At 35.3% G+C, this 16771-nt stretch overlaps 1 protein-coding gene across 6 annotated transcripts in view; it reads right to left on the reverse strand.

Annotated features, from left to right (window-relative positions):
- GRM8 (glutamate metabotropic receptor 8) overlaps nt 1-16771 on the reverse strand; it is a 326496-nt gene that overhangs the window by 123121 nt on the left and 186604 nt on the right. The window lies entirely within an intron of this gene.

Here is a 16771-nt window from a genome sequence, read left to right on the forward strand (position 1 = left end):
GCTTATTCTAAGATATTTTCCTGTATTTACTAGTGAATTATGCTTCACATTGAGAACCATGTACTCTTTGCTGTTTCCTACAGGGACATTTATCCTTCAGAGGGAACACAGAGCATTGATTATATATTACATTATACAACTTTTATTCTGCAGGAATTGTCCAAATTTATCATCTATGCCCAAGTACAAGGGAAACTTTAGATTAATAGGTGATATTACCAAGTGAAATTGTTAAAAATAAAGCTCAGAAAAATTATATTTTAAGTAAAGAATCAACATGAAATCCCATGTCCTATATAGAAATTCAGATGCTGATTTCAAAGCCTCAAACTTTCATTTTCCAGGGAAAAGTGATCTGCAAATCTTGATGTGAAATTTGCCCTGCTGAAGCTACTGTCAAGTTCCTGTTGCCTCAGTGAACAGAATAGACACCTAGGTTATCTACCAGGTTATCAACTCATTCAATTTGAAAATAATCCAGTCAATATTATTTAAGGTTATTTAGAAATTAGACAAAAGTTTATGCATAATTTTAAAAAAAAATTAACTCTCAAGCTTATTTTTATTGTTTCTTTTTTATAAACTAAACACAGAATTTTATCAGTTCAAGATATCCATTTTGCTGAATCCAAGTTTATAAAAGTACATGGTTTATGCCTGAAAATATACTGGACACAAGATCTTTCTTTAGATAAAGTATGCAAGCCCATATGACATGGGAAAAAAGCCAGGGAGCATACTCAGAAGCCTTCTGTTTGCCTGCTGCACTTCAGTACCACCATCTTGCATTACAGTGATAACATATGAACAAATTTGTAATCTGACAAGCAGTAGTGGTTTGTGCTTTAAACACCCCTGAGCACTGGAAACGATAGATAGCCTTGAAAAATCATGGTGTGCTTTTATTCCTCCTCAGGGATTAGTTAAAAAAAATAAAATCACTACTTCTTGAAAAGCTAAAAACCATTTGGAGAGGAAGGCAGAGATCATTTTTGTGATTTGTACAAGTAGCTTTACAGACACTTTTTAAGACATGTTCTCTAATGAATGACAAATAATTAGTGAATAATGCAACTCTACTGCAAATAAACAAACAGGAAAAACCTTTCCTTGAACATGCTGAAAATTACACAATTAGTTGCAGTGCATTGCCCAGACATAAAAGAAGACATGAAGGATGGAAAACATGAAGCTTAATTAGTTTACAAATTTACTAGCTTATTTCATTTGGAAACAACCTTCCAACAGCAAATGATGGTTAGAGCTCCTGCTCTCCACTTTAATTGTTCCTGCCTTGTTAAGGACTGTGGGCCAATAAGTGAAAGAAAGGGTTTACAAAACTGCTGCAGACACAGAGCAGTTAGTAATCTGTATGCACTCCCAGAGCTTCCACATTCTCTAAACAGGATGGCCAGGACAGGAAGAGTTAAAAGGAGATCCACTTTTATTTCCAAGATAAATATAATTCCCATCACATAAATGGATATTTATGTATGATGAGGGGTGGAGGGTTGGTGGAAAACAGAGTGGAATCATTTTCTGTAATAAACTCTAAGTCATAAAAACTAAAGGTGGCAAACACTTAAGCAAGTACATTGTACTAAGTCATACAGATTTTAAAAGAAGGAAAAAAAGTTTTATTCTTCCCTATGCTATATTGTACTTTAAATGCATATAAAACATTTTTGTATAAATTTCCTCCATGGCATAAAATTTTACCTTTACTCTTCACAGATATGTTACTATAAACTAATTTATCATACAAATTACAGAGGAAAAAACTCATTTATAGGGACTGAATGTGTTTCTATACATACAAAGAGGTAAGGAACATCACAGAATTGTCATATTTAAATCAGTCAGATCCAGAAGGCGTAGGCAAGAGGAGTCTCTGTGCTTTGCACAACTGAAAACCACAGCAAATTGGATTATGTGCTCTTCTTGAGTTTTCATTTTCTCTTTCTGGAATTCTCAAACATCTAAACTAACAATTTATAAAGATGACAAGAACTCATCAACTTAAATTACACTGCACTGCTCTAAATAAATGTTAATGTATAGCAATAAAATGATGCATATTGTCTAAGCCATAAATATGGTCAGCTCCTACAGATGTTACTGGATTGGAAGACATGATTATAATTTTTCTTCAGACTTGTATGCAAACAATAATTTTTTCATTTATAGCTTGACTGTTAGCTCTATGAGGCATGTTTTTACACACATTGGTGATTTGAAAGAACATAAAAATTTGTAGCTCATAAAATAAAAGTTTTAATGCTTTCTTAATGATCACTTCAATTTCTTATTCTACAGTTTTTCTTCCAGAAAAATTGCTTAGGCTCTGTCATTATCAAAAAGAGTGAGAAGATATTCTCAATTCTTGAACTGCACTTGTCAGACCCATGGTCTGACAGTGTGCCAAGAACTGAGATGAGAACTGGGCTCACCAGTTCCTGACCATCTCTTCCTGATCTCCAAAACAACAGAAATCTGGGGAAATGTGCCATGGTGTTTTACAGCAGGTCTCCCAATCCAGCTGTTGAAAAGTGCAAACCTGACATCAGCAGGATGTCAAGGCTCTCCCCAACCAATGAAGCACATAGACATAGGTACCAATGCTATCATCTTGGGCTTGAGAAGATCTAGGAGAGCAATGACACTAGCCCAGGAAATGTCAGCCATTCCTGGACCAATCAATTTGAAATGTCTTTTGGGAACACTAAAGCAAGCCACAGGAATGATCCTATAAAACCTGTAAATGTGGAAGAGTTGCTACAGGTACTCATGCACCTCCTGAGCAAGAGTGACAAGCTGGACTGTTGCTGGAGGTACTGCATCCATACCTGCTCATCATTTCCCCTTTTCATCCTGTATTTCTTATGCTGCAGGAAAAATTGTGTGTCCTGCTCAGGGTGGTGTAACTCAGCTATGACAGCGAAAGATAAGGAGCATACAGTAGGAAGGTGAGACACAGATTAGGTGGATAGGGATGTGACTGGGGCTACTAGTCTGAGGGGGAAGAAGGTGAAGCAGGTAATATTGTCAGTTCCATGGGTATGAATTGGGAATCAAGAGATTTCAGGGAACATAATCCAGATAAATTAGGCCTTTACAACAATAAACTAAGATGTATCTTCACTAAAAACTTAAGAGCATGCAGGAAGTAAGTGAAGATTAATGTAAGATAGCAAAGGTAATGAATTCATACATAGGTGATGATAACACCTGTGAGAGAGAAGCACCTATCTTAAACAATCAAAACTTAAGTTGCTGATCTTACCAGCAATAATCTGCTGTGTGATAAATGTTGCGTAATTCATCCAAGTTTTAGAAAACTTAATGATAATCTTAAAGCACATGTAGAAATAACTTCTGCAAACATGTAAGTCCATGACAATAGGAAAACTTCAGAGCAAAGTTCCTAGCAATTCTTCTCTTAGGAATATAAAAATTCTAAATAAGGCAAATAGATATGCGTGTTTTGTAACTTGTGACATAGAGGGAAAACAATATCTTTTATTTAACTGCCCTGTTTCTGGAAATCTAGTTCTCCTAACATTTCAGAGCAATCCCATTCCTTCTGTCTCACAAATCTTTCTGTTTCCATTTAGTATTATTGAAATCACTTAATGTAAAAAATGCAGCCTACATTATCTCTCATGATTAATTCAGTATTTTTTAGATTCCATACTATATGTCTAGTTAAAATCTTAATTTATGTTACTTGAAGACAAAAGGCTGAAGTCAAGGACCTCGTATACAGCAGCTGGTTAGAGCTTCAAATTGGAAGAATGTTCTGATGATGCAGGGTTTGAGAAAGGTTTTGGGCACTACAGAGCTTTGGGAGGCAGGAGAAGGGCTCCATAGTTTAGGAGAGTAGAGATAGCTGGTGTGGGGATGCAGTGTGTGTGAGAATAGGATCCTAATATTTACAAAATAATCATCAAATTTTCATGTTCCAAGGTTAGAGAAATATTGCAAACAAGACAGTATGAACACAAGTCTGGAGTCCCATGTAGGAAACAGGATGCTTCAAGGTATTATCTCCTAACGTCTGGTCAATGGCCATTTTTTTCTTCATCATTCTCCCTCATTATTGTTTTTTCAGTGTCTAGAACTGATTAGAATAAAAGTGGACAGTTCACTTTTTATTCTCAGTTCAAATATTGGCTCACTGTAAGCCTTCTTCCATTGTTTTGAGGAAATAATTCTCAAAATCTTATAAAAATAAAAGTTAAAAACCACAGAAAACATCCAACTTTCCTCTCTGAAAACTCTCAGGTAGAGATTATAGAAATGTTCTTTTTAAAAACTTTCTCTTATTGCAGTGTGTCATAGTCTTTCACTTAGAATGGAAATTACTTTTTCATCATCATCTGTTATAGCTAGATCTTTTGTTTTACTAACCTAAAAATATTATACATGTGATTTTTCTGTGTGATTATTGATACATCTAGCAATGGAATAATATTAATGGACTAATAATAAAAATGGACATATTCTATGTCTACAAACTCAACTGCCAACTATAGATTAACCTTTATACTATTTTGAACCACTTATTTCTATATTGGCTATTGCTTGATTTATGTATATCATCTATAAGTTGGTAACCTTGGTCAAAATCATCCTTAAGTTTGGTAACCTTGGTCAAAATCAGTATTTATCAGGAAAAGTAAAAGGTTTAAAAAAAACACCCAGAACAAAACAAAATATCAGACTGGCATGTCTTGTCCTTCAGCCAGTGAGAACAGTTGGCTTAGCAGTGACAAGGAAGGCCAAGAATCTCCTAACTGTAGATTTGTCACTGGCAAGGAAAGATCCTTTACCTGGAGCCTGTATTCCTCCCTCATTTCCACAATGCCATCCACTCTTTTGAGACCTTGTCCCCTCTCATCTGTGCTGGGAAAAAAATCTTTTATGAATATAAATTAATTTTTTTTTTTTTTTTTTTTTTTTAATAAGGGGAGAAATCTTTCTGGGATAATGATAGGAGGACAACTAACGTGGAAGAGGGGAGAAAAAATTACAATGGTCTTAGAATGGTTTCTCATTAACAGCTTTTATTCCATTTACCTCTCTTTATCTGCCTTTTTTATATACACTTGTGCAGAATTTCTGCTCAAAGACCGAGCATCTCTGCAACAGTTGGGGTATTTTTCCAAACTTCTGTTTTGAGAACTCTGGATTTTGGATCTCTATTAATACTTTTTTAGTTCATAGTTGCAATTCACATTTTTTACTCACTGCTAAATTATTTATCCCCATTACTTGGCTCTCAAAACAGTTTTACTTAAGCTGCACTTGGAAGCAAGGTTAAAGATAAATATTGTGTTCAGCTGATTGTTTCTGTGGGCCAATCCCGATCACAACAAAAACACAGTAATGTGTAAGTGATCTCCCACTCTTCAGCTCAGGCATGATAATCTTCTATTTGTCAGAATTGGTTAGAACTCCCCACCTTTGCAGCAAGAGTTGTTTCCACAGAAAGCTGGCGTCTGTAACTAAGCCATTTCAGCCGGCTCAGCAGGAAGCACCAGGAGCATATGTTGCTCCTCTTGAAGTCTTCCCGATTATTCAGCTGTTTTCCTCACACACTACAGAGTTTGATCTCTCTGAACAAATAATGCAGATCTTCATCTTCTGTTACTCAAACTTAAGGGCATGATATACTTTTATGGTGGAGGAGTTGAGTTTACTAATGGCTGTATGGTAACAGTGATGCATGAGTTAGTTTGCAGAGAGCATCACAAAACCTGCGGCTTCTCTGTAATAGTGTGGTGTCAGTTTAGGAAGCAATTCAGAGAGGAAGCCAAGGATTATATCAATTTTCTCAGCCATTCCAAAAAGAAAATTGAGAAAATTGAGAAGCAGAGACAGTGAAATGAAGCAGTTTAAGTGTCTGCTGTTCTCCAGCAACTGATGGATGTGGGTTTGTGATTTAGTGAATTGTCTCTTCATGTAATTTTTTGGGGGTTATGCCTCTTTACACCAACTCACAAATAAACCCCAACCAAAACCCTAAAAAACAAAATAAAAACAACTACAAGACATCAAGACCAATTAGAAAAAGTCTGAGAAAAAAAGAGTTTTTCAATCCCTAGAATAATACAGATATTTTAAAAACTTCCTATTCAGAACTGGGATGAAACTTCACATATTTTAAATATAGAAAAACTTTACTTTTTAAATACAAAATAGCAAAAAGAACATTTCACATTAAGTCAATATGTTTCAATAATTTTCACTTTAACACCAACATAAATGAAGAACTAACTTTTCTTTTTGCTTGGTCCTTTAATTGAAGCATCTAAAAAATTCTTGGCCTGCCCACAAACATTTTTCATTGGAAATATCATAGCATTTTTCCTGACCTTCACAGTAAATTGCACGCTTCTTCTGGCAAAATATTTCTAACCATTGCACAGTAATACATACCAAAGTGGAATTAAACCACTGTCATAGTTATATTGTAGTGTTTTGTTCCTATTCCTATATGTGACATTTACTAGAGTGTTTTCTCTTAGGAAAGCAAACTGAGGCTGCATTGCTCATAGAAGATTCTCTATTTCCTCATTTATGTCCTTTGAGAGAGTCCCTAACAACAGTTTGAATGTTGTTATCAGGGTGAAAAATTTCCCTTATTCTAATTAGTGCCTTCATATTGCTTAATTATAGCTCCTTGAAACAGTGTATAGAATTGGGGAACACAGACACTCAGAATTCTCATACATTTAAAAAAGAAGTCTGCTACATCTAACAGAGTGTTGTGTAAATCCTCTTGCTGTGCCAAGATTTGCTGTGATGTACATGTTAAGCTGAACACTAATGCCTGCATTAAAATAACAAGGAGACACCATAGCATATGTTGTCTCCTTGGCCAAGCACACTAAGAACCACCCATGAATTTAAAGAAAAGATGTATAAAAGAATATAGTGGAATAAGCTAGATTTCTTTCAGGCACATGACTAGTCAGTATTAATGGAATTGCCCATGTTGGAATATAATATTTAGTAGGAACAGAACTCGAAAGCAGGTATAACATTTTCAGAAGTTATATTTCCTTGTTATAAACAGATTGCAGCTTTGAAACTATGAAAGTAGAAATCTGTTCACCTATACCGGTTCACTTTCTGCCTACAATGTGTCTGACAACCTGAGAGCAGAAAATACCTGCAGAAAAAGAGAAAGACACTTTGGAAGTTTAAATAAAAGGGAGAGAGACTATTTCATTACTAGGCAAGGACCCACATTAATTAATAAATCTGACATCACAATAAGTTTTGTTAGATTTTGTCCAGCTTTTAAACCAGAGAGCAAACCACAGCCAACTTTTCGCAAAGATTTCTATATAATATTTATGTGTATTCTGAAGGTTTCCTAAATATTTACATGGTCATTGAAATATCGCTCATTCCCCTCTTGCTTCTTCTGTTTTTATTTTAGAAAAGACACTGAAATCAGATATTTACATCTCAGTTTTGCTCAACTTTTATACTTCTGCAAATTTTGTACCATATATTATTTAGAAGTATTAGTGACCCACTATTTCTTCAATTCCTCTATATTTCTAGTTTTAGTACATATTAAACTTAGGCAGTTGATTCTATCTTATTATAGTATCCTATTTTTTAAATCCTATAATTATATCTATTTTTCTTTACTTGTAAAAGTAAAAGTAATGCAGAAGGTTAATATATATATTTGTCACATTTAAGGTTTTCTTTTACATATATCAGTATATAGTAACACATGAAATTATGTTTCAAATTTAAAATTATGAGTTTTACCATTAATTAACATTCCTTAAATTCTAAGCAAAAATAGGGAATTTCAGCCTCAAAATTTGTCAGCTTGAATTGTGAACAAGAAATGTTGCTTTACTGATTTTTCACCAAATCAAAACAGTACAGGAAAAATGTCTTAAATGTAAAAAGAGATGCACTTATCATAATTAAACCATGTCAAAAGTTTTAGTTTTGTTATTTCTGAGCAAAAAAACCATGAAGATAACGGAAAAATGCTAACACAAAGCTCTAAGGACTATGTTAGCAAAAACATTTTAAATGTTGTTCAAACATAGGTGCTTTATTTCTCTCTCAGAATACTGTCAGTATTCGTGTTAGCATGAATAGGTAACCAAATATTTTGCTGAATTTCTCAAGTTTAAAACAAATTATATCTCAAGGAAAGTATGTAGATAGAACCTACATTTTCTAACACAAATTACCCATGGGAATTTCTAACTATGGAAGAAGTTGCTAGTCCAGGCACATAGGTTAAATTAACTGGTACCATTTTAAAACCCCACAGGCCGCAAGCAATTCTAATGCAGGCTTCAGTGTATAACTCCAAAGCCTACAGCAATGGCTATCAAGAGTAAAGATTCAGTACAAGGAACTGAATTTATTAATTTTCTGATAGCATTTAAACTCAGAGGACCTTCAGCACATAACAGCAGTATGTATAAAAATCCTTTCTCTGCTTATTTACCATGAGAGCTTTTAAATTAAAGGTTCAGACAAGAAACTCAAGGGACTTTTGTCCTCAGAAGTATTATTTTTAGTTACAAACTTGATTGACATCGTGCTTAGGAAAGGACTTTCTTGCAATTAGAAAGCACTTTTTGGAAGTATATACAGACAAAGAGGTATCCAAACACATAACTTCGTGAAGCATTTATGGCCACTATTTGTTATGAGTCTATTCAGAGACTAAAGAGTAAAGTTGTACCAAGTCTTCACCAAAAACATTGCAACATCTAAACTAATCATATTAACTACTACTTAACAGAGTGTTAAGCAACTTTCTTTAGTTTGATGAGAAGCTCCAAAAGAGCAGAACAATGAGGGTTGGAAATTATTTGTAGTCAGCTATTTATCAAAGTAGCAGATTGAGATGTTTTTGTGCCCTTTTCATCACCTATAGATACTGCAGAAATTCAAGGCCTCTTCAGTTGGAGCTCCTTCAATGGAAGGAGCTTTATGTAAGAGCCCCTTTTCTGATATCAGAGTGCTGGGCTGAATTATCATGAAGGTAATGTGGGCTGAACGTATGTTCTGGCTTGGCTTGAAGTCTGCAAGCTAAGGGACAGCAACATCCTATCCGGGCCATTGCTGCAATGAATATTTGATAGCTTTTTGATGCAGAGAATTTAAATATAGATTTGGAATGTACTGTGAATTCCCACTCAGACTAAGTGTTTTGATGTCATGATTCATATGAAGTACTGAATAACTTTAGTCACTCCTCGAAGGAGCTTTTATCAGCTTGGTGTATTTGCAGTTAGTTGCTGAGTTAGGATGCATCTCATGCAGTTTTAGTGATCTAACAGTTAATTGTCTAACCTAAAGAAAAGCTTTTTTGCTTCCAAAGAAAACACTCAACCTCTCCAAAAATAAGCATTTAGGAAAACAAGTTGAAGCGCTTCCCTGAACAGACTTTCTTGTGTAACTAGCTTAAACCACATAGTTAACTAGTAGAGAACTAGTGCTGTGCAAGATAAATATGTATGCTAGTTTAAAACAGTATCTCATATCCTATTTACTGTTTAGTCAGCTGTTATGCGAATAGAGACTCGGCTCCAGCAGAAAAAAAATTATGTTGTTCTATTTTCTTACAGTTGTTGCAGACTGATAGTAGCTATATGTCACATTTGACTTAATTCACAGGGCTCCATGTTACTACTAAGGAGACAAGTATGTAAAAAATTTTCAAGACAAATGTAATGAAGAACAATGTAAAATGACAATAAATGTAATAATGAATCTTAAAATAATTTCACTCTAAATTACTGCTGGATTTCACAGCATCAAACTTCGAAGAGGAAATTTTTGGAGCTAGACAAGATAGAAGTATCATGACAGAATTTTTATGTGAAAAAAGAGTGGAGTTTTTTCAGGAAGGAGCAGTGGGAGAATTTTTTCAACTGCAACCAAAAAGGAAGGCAATGAAAGCATACTTTTCACAGCAAAGGAACGACTATGAATTTAAGCATGTAAAAGATCCTATAGTAACACTTTACAATATTAAGAGCTGAAGAAAATGTTGCAGTAACTTTTGCGTTTGCCCTATCCACAGTGTCTTCCTGCTCTGTCCCATTTTAATGAATCCATCACACTGCAAGAAGTAGGGCATGATGAGGAACAGAAATAGTAGGTTTCACTTAGTGTAGCCATCAGGAAAGGTGCTACGTGGTTATAGAAAATTAAATGCTTTCTTTTGTTTCATATCTTTTGTATGACAAGAGATAATTTTTGACAGACAAAATGGAAAACACGGGTTCAAGAGCTTTGGATTGCTATAGGCTATAATTTTATCATGTATTACTGTCAAAGTAAACCTATGTGATTTACTGGAGATGGTGAAACATCATTTTGTTCTACAAGCTGGGTAGACAACTGCCAAAACACATGATGTTCCACAGGTGAAAATCTGTAAATTCCCCACTAGTCTAATTAAAGGTGTTTTTTCAGGACCTGATAAAAATAAGAGCACCATCAATTAGAACTAAGGAGCTAGTTAATGGACTGCTTGATGCCATGAACAGGACATGGACGATTGCCTTCTGCAAGGGGATTTCAGTTTAAAACTGGAAGACAGTTTACCCAGTCCTCTTTACACAGCCTGGAAGATAGCTAGTTCTTTAATCACAAACTAATTAGAACTGATTGGCTTCATTGCTAAAATTGCTAAATTAGGGACGTTATAGACACTCTCCTTGAGCAGGTTGGCTGTACACACTCCATTGACAGCACTTCCACAGCTGCACATATCCCATCCTCAACGCAGCAAAACAGTGACAGCAAGCAACTCAAAGAAAAGTTCCCTTATGGGCAGTCCTGTCCCTTTCAGATAGAGAGAATCAATTTGCTCTACTTGCTCCCCCTGTGTGAATCAGGACAATTATCTACAAAGAGCTAAAGAGAGAGCAAAGAAGCTTGTCTGGAGATGGTATTTTGGAGGTGGAGAGAAATAGATATGCTGTCAGAGCTTGTGCAGCAAATTTGAGCATTACCTAGGCTGAGACATACTAAATTAGATGGTGCTGAACAGGATGTCTGTGACTAAGCAACAAACAACATCCAGAAAAGGTCCCCACAGTACACTTTAGGCATCTAATTTAAAAGGAGTCAAAAACCTGTTTAGCCACATAAATACCTTTAAAATTCAATACTCTATCAAAATATCTGAATCATATATTTCACACAACTAAAACCAAAGCCATCTTGAGAATCTGGGGGACTTTACCCTCTGCCAAGGGCCATCAAGAATTCATGGTTCAAACAAGTTCAATTCCTCACAGGGGATGAATCCAACAAATAAATCCAAGTCCACCAAATTCACACTTGATTTAGCACTTGATAGATACTCATCTTCTGCTTAAAAATGTTAGTGATTAGGCACTTACTCATCAATCAAATCTCTCCTTTAGGTGCTAGTACACTAATAATAATAGTAATACTATTAATGATAGTAATAATAATAAAAATATGCAAAGTACTGTTAAAGCACAGTCTTTCTCTTGATAGGAGGTACTCACATTGCTGTATTTTGCATACTTAAATCAGCAAGTCCCCTAGTATGAACAACTATTAGCACAGTAAGGCTTCAAACTTGCAATTCAGTGTACAATCTTTTAACAGTATTCTAAGCCTGCTGGAAACATGTACCCCAAAAAAGCAGATCTTTAATTGAGCCTGCATGTCATTGTAATAGTGAGACAGTGAGGACCTGCTTGGTTGTTTTCATGCACTCTGAAATCAAATGAGAAGGGCAGGAATTTTTAAGTATTCTGCTACTATGATTAAAAAAAGACCACATGTGATGAACATTATATTATCATAAGCTTATTTTAGGAACCTAAGGCTGGTCAAAAGTCTTGATCTTGAGCAAAACTGAAATGTTTCCATCTACTTTCTTATCACTAATTTTGCAGTTATGGATTTGCTTTTGAAGAAATCCAAACTCCTCTACAGAATGCCAAAATCTTGTGCAGTTCATGTTCCAATTTAACGAGTGCAGTTTGAACTCGTTTTACCAAAGCTATTTCATTTCTCCTTATTCTTATAACTTGTATCATAACCTTTAGTGTGCAGACTGATGGTAAAATTCCCCAAATCATTTAAGTGTTTCACCAGTACATTAGATGTGTAAATGTGTTTTGAGCCCTTCTAGATAAGAAACACATCATTAAACTGGAGCAAGTTCAGCAGACAGCCATCAAGATGTTCAGGGGTAGGAATCACATTCCCTGTGAGGAAAGGACAAAGGATATAGGTTTGGCTAGCCTAGAGAAGAAATAGCTTTTGGGTCAAGTCCCACAAACAGCAGATCCCAACAGGGAGATGAACCAATACTCTCCACAATGGTGTACGATGCAATGGTGTACCATGCAGGACATAATGGGCATAGCTTGAAACAAGAGCTTTAGACTGGCAGAAGCTTTTTTCTCATGATGTTGCTCACACAGCAGAATAGGCTCCCCCAAAGAAGATATGCAGTTTTTCCCCATCCTCAGAGGTTTTCAAAACCTGACTGGATAAAGTCCTAACTCACCCAGATCCAACCTCACACTGACCCTGTGTTGTGGCTTAAGCCTGGATTGAAATTAGCACCCTGTTTTGAACAAGAGGTTGGACTAGAGACCTCCTGAAGTTCTTTCCAACCTAAAATATCCCATGATCCACTATTAAGATGCCACTGCACCAGAAATGTCTTAGCCAATGACGCTGAACAATCTCAAGTGCCTACGTGCATATGCATATGTACAGGTGTGCATGCTCTTGCAGACAAGCATGTGAAAATCCACAGCAGAGGGAGTTCTGGGGACTTTTGTTGATTACTCTCTCAGTCCTTAGGTGACTAAGTACAGTTCAAAGCAAAGAGAAAACCAGGTGAATTAACATTAAAAAATATTGTTATATTTGACCTCACCACGTAAGGTATCTGCATCTTTAAGGACGTGTTACATAGATAGGGGTACACTACATTTAGTTTTGCTAGTTTGGATGCCTTTTATTTTGACTACCATATCACTTAGTGCAAGAATTGTATAGCTGACTTTTACATTCACTCCCATGAGCCTGGAATTCCATGACAGTCAGAGAGGAAAAAAGTTTACTGATGGAAAGTGATGGTGAGAACTCTGGTCTCTTTTTAAATACATTTCAAACATTTTCATCAGTAGAGAGCTCACTCACTGTCACCTCAGTGGATACCAAAGTTTCAAAGAACAGAAAGAAAAAAGCCAGAATGTGTTTTGGTAAGATCCTTTTTAAGCCCTCCTAATGATCTGCAAGTGACTTTTTTCATGACTGAAAGCATTCACAGCTCTTGGCACTGACCTCTTCCAATGGCCTAAATCATCTCATTTCCAATGGAAGTCAATTGAGTAAGGGTGATTTATGGCCCCTCCAATTTTGTCTCAAAATCTGGTATAATGTGAGAATGTCAGAGAGGTAAAGAAAAGAATTTTTTTTTAAGAAAAATTGCATTATTTTCTCTTAGGGTAGTTTTATTGCTTCCTTAAAGGAGAACGATTCTGATGTTCTCTTACTTTAATCAAAGTCACCTGAAGGGATAGAAACTCAAACACAGCCTAGATCATGTAGCTCAAGGAAGCTGTAGTCAGCCTTTCATTTTAACATTCTCCAGTCTCATGGGTACATGCAGTTACACTAAGTTAATTAGTTAGTAATATATACTAGCTGAAATACTATTCACAAGATGACCATTATTGTAAGGAATGTAAACAATATTTTGAAATTTATATCTCCCAAAAGCCATGTTAAAACCTAAATTAGATCTGATAACGGTCAGAAAGAGCAAAAGAAAAGGATGAAAGTGAAACACAGTAATATAGTAATTACCATTCAGGATGGAGACAATCCTTTTTTCTGGCTGTAATCAGTATGTAATTATGGCCCCACAAACAAGGCAACACATAAAGAAACAGATAGAAAGTAGTGCCTTGCTCTATGCTGTAAATTTGTGGTCTCTTCAGGTTTTTTATCTTCATTGCCTTTATGGACAATTGGAAATCTGTATTTTTTGGGCTGCAACTTTCTTCATCAGTGACACAAGCCAGAGGTAATGCTGTGGTGAAGCCAGTTTACTAATAAAAGCACCTTGGAGAATGACAAATAAAATTATTTATTTGTTTTAAATAAGGCAACGAATGAGGACAAAGTGAGTCCATACTGTGCTTGAGAAATAATTCAACAGAAAATCAAAAATAAAAGATTTTTTCTCTTACAAAATTCAATAATAAACATACATAACAGCTTCTTAAGAGGAATAAAAGCATCCAGTTACCTTCTGTTATGATTTCAACCTCTTAATGCCTTGGCATTGAGAAAACATTGTCAAACAAAGAGGGACAGGAACTTTATAAGCTGGTCCTTCAGATTAAAAGAATATTTTCAGAATTCCATTTTCTCCATTGATTTATAAATATTATTTGTTAGGACACTCAAGGAAAACAAGTGAAATCTTAGTGAAATCCCAGTGATGCCATTTCACATTGATTAATCTAAGACTTGGCCAATAATATTTGCAGAAAGAGGTGATAATTGAATGATTATTCGCTTCTTTCCAGTGAATAAACCTATTGATTTATTTTTTATTATTGATATATTTATTAGTTCTCATCAGTATTCAAAGTAAAAATAAAAGCAAACAAAATGTACTCTATATAGCATTAAAACTAGTTATCTTGGTGATTGGTAAAACAGGATGTTAGCTGTTACACATTTTTCCACCACAGTTAAAAATATCATTCTTAGAAACGTAAAGATATAAAGATAAAAATTACACTATCATCTATGAGAGACTGATCCCTTCTCAAAAGACGAAAATTAAGTGTACATGACATATATGCAAACATATTGAATGAATTGTACATACTGATTATATATCTACTTTTTCTCTTTTTGTTGCCTGGGAGGAAAAGATTTTATTAAGCTTTTTTAAGCTTCAGAGTTTTTGACCAATACTTTTACTATGTAGTTTTTGGTGGGAATTATTTTATAAAACAGATTACCCAATAATAAATGTCTCACAAATTAATGAAGCAGCTTTGCATACATAGTGGCAGAATCTAACCTGTATTTTACATTATTTAAGGTTTCTGGAAATAATGGTTGAGATGTTATTTGCTCATAAAAATGCAAGTATAGCTAGTTGTGATTCTTGTCATAAGAACAATGACAAGAACTGTGAGTAAGGAAGAGTCAGCTCATACTCAAAATACATGTGTACCAGCACGACATGGAAAATGTATGTGAGAGTCAGGCTGTGCACAAACTATACAATTGCCATTACAAAATGACTAAACAGGCCTGGCATTGTACTGAACAAGGTGGTTGCAATCTAGGAGACCAGACATCAGTGATTGATGCTTGCTACTTTTGAAGAAAAATGTTTGAATAGTTGTGACATGTAACGTGCCAGTGTGAAAAGCTAGTTCAAGACAACCACAGCCAAGTGAAACCAAAATGCTCTTGCCAACTGTGTAGGGAAGAACCAATTTTTTCTGCCCCAGAATGAGCCACTTTTGCCACAGAAAGTCAGAAAGAGAAGGATACAAATCTTGTAGAGCTCTGAAACACTAACCTTATTCCTAACACTGTCCCCAAGAGATGAAAAGGAAGAAAGCAGCATTTGTCATAACCACAAATTACTTCACACATTTGTCAGTTGAAGCCACTCTTTTCTATAACTCTCAGGTTGGCTCTCCAGGCTGCTGGGTTGGGGTGACACGGACAAGTCTCCAAACAACAGTTGACTTTGCCTAGGTCATATTTGGTGCTATATTGCTTTCTTCCTTTAGAAAGTTTGCAGGCAGAAATGCATAAAATCATTTGGGAAGGCTGCCTAAGAAAGGCAGCTAAATAAGAACAATGGGAGTGCCGTAGTTTAAATCCATTTATTTAAAATAAATTCCCACTATATCTGAAATAACTTCAAATTGACTTGTAAAACTAGTCTGGTTTCAGTGAAACAGTAACAAAGATCTTATAATGCAATGCACAAAATTACTATTATGCAAGGACTTCTATTTAGGTAAAACTCTCCTTGAGGGTTATCAATAAACATACCTAGCTAACCTTTTTTCAGGATTTGATCTTCAAAATTGTTTTCTGAACAACCAGTCTGCAGAAAGCATGCTGTATGGCTCCTCTAGCCAAAAACAAAGGCTATATGTGAACAACATGCCAGCAAATGAGAGCTATGGCTGAGGAGGGCTTCTTTGAAACACAGACTTGATGTATAGATGAGAACAGTGGCAAAAAGATTGATAACTCTTCTTAATAGTCCCATCAGTCCCCTCATGCTATTAGGATGTAACTGTTTTAGTGGACTCATTGGCATCACTTCTGGCTTCATGGGACTGAGGTAAGGCTAATTTTTTTCAAACCACAGTTCTCAATTTCTAACTCAAAAATAATTATGTCTATCAGTAAACTGACCTGATGATCCTGATGTCACCAGAATATTGATAGCTTTTAATTTCTACAGCACTCAGAATCTCCTTTGGCAATATCACACACACACTAAATAAAATTATTCACAAGAGTCACCTTTTTTTTTTTTAAGCCTCCAGTGCCAATAGCTGCTCCTGAAACAACTCGGTATTTAAGAGAGGGAATACAATAAGGGATGTGGATTTTTTTTTTTTTTTAATTTTAGCATTCTTATTAGTACAATCAAAGCATCTTACTATTTTATGTCTCTTTGTTCTACTCTTATTAAAGGAAAAGGGCG

This window comes from Corvus moneduloides, chromosome 4 (assembly GCF_009650955.1).
Source record: "Corvus moneduloides isolate bCorMon1 chromosome 4, bCorMon1.pri, whole genome shotgun sequence".
NCBI classification, from domain to species: Eukaryota; Metazoa; Chordata; class Aves; order Passeriformes; family Corvidae; genus Corvus; species Corvus moneduloides.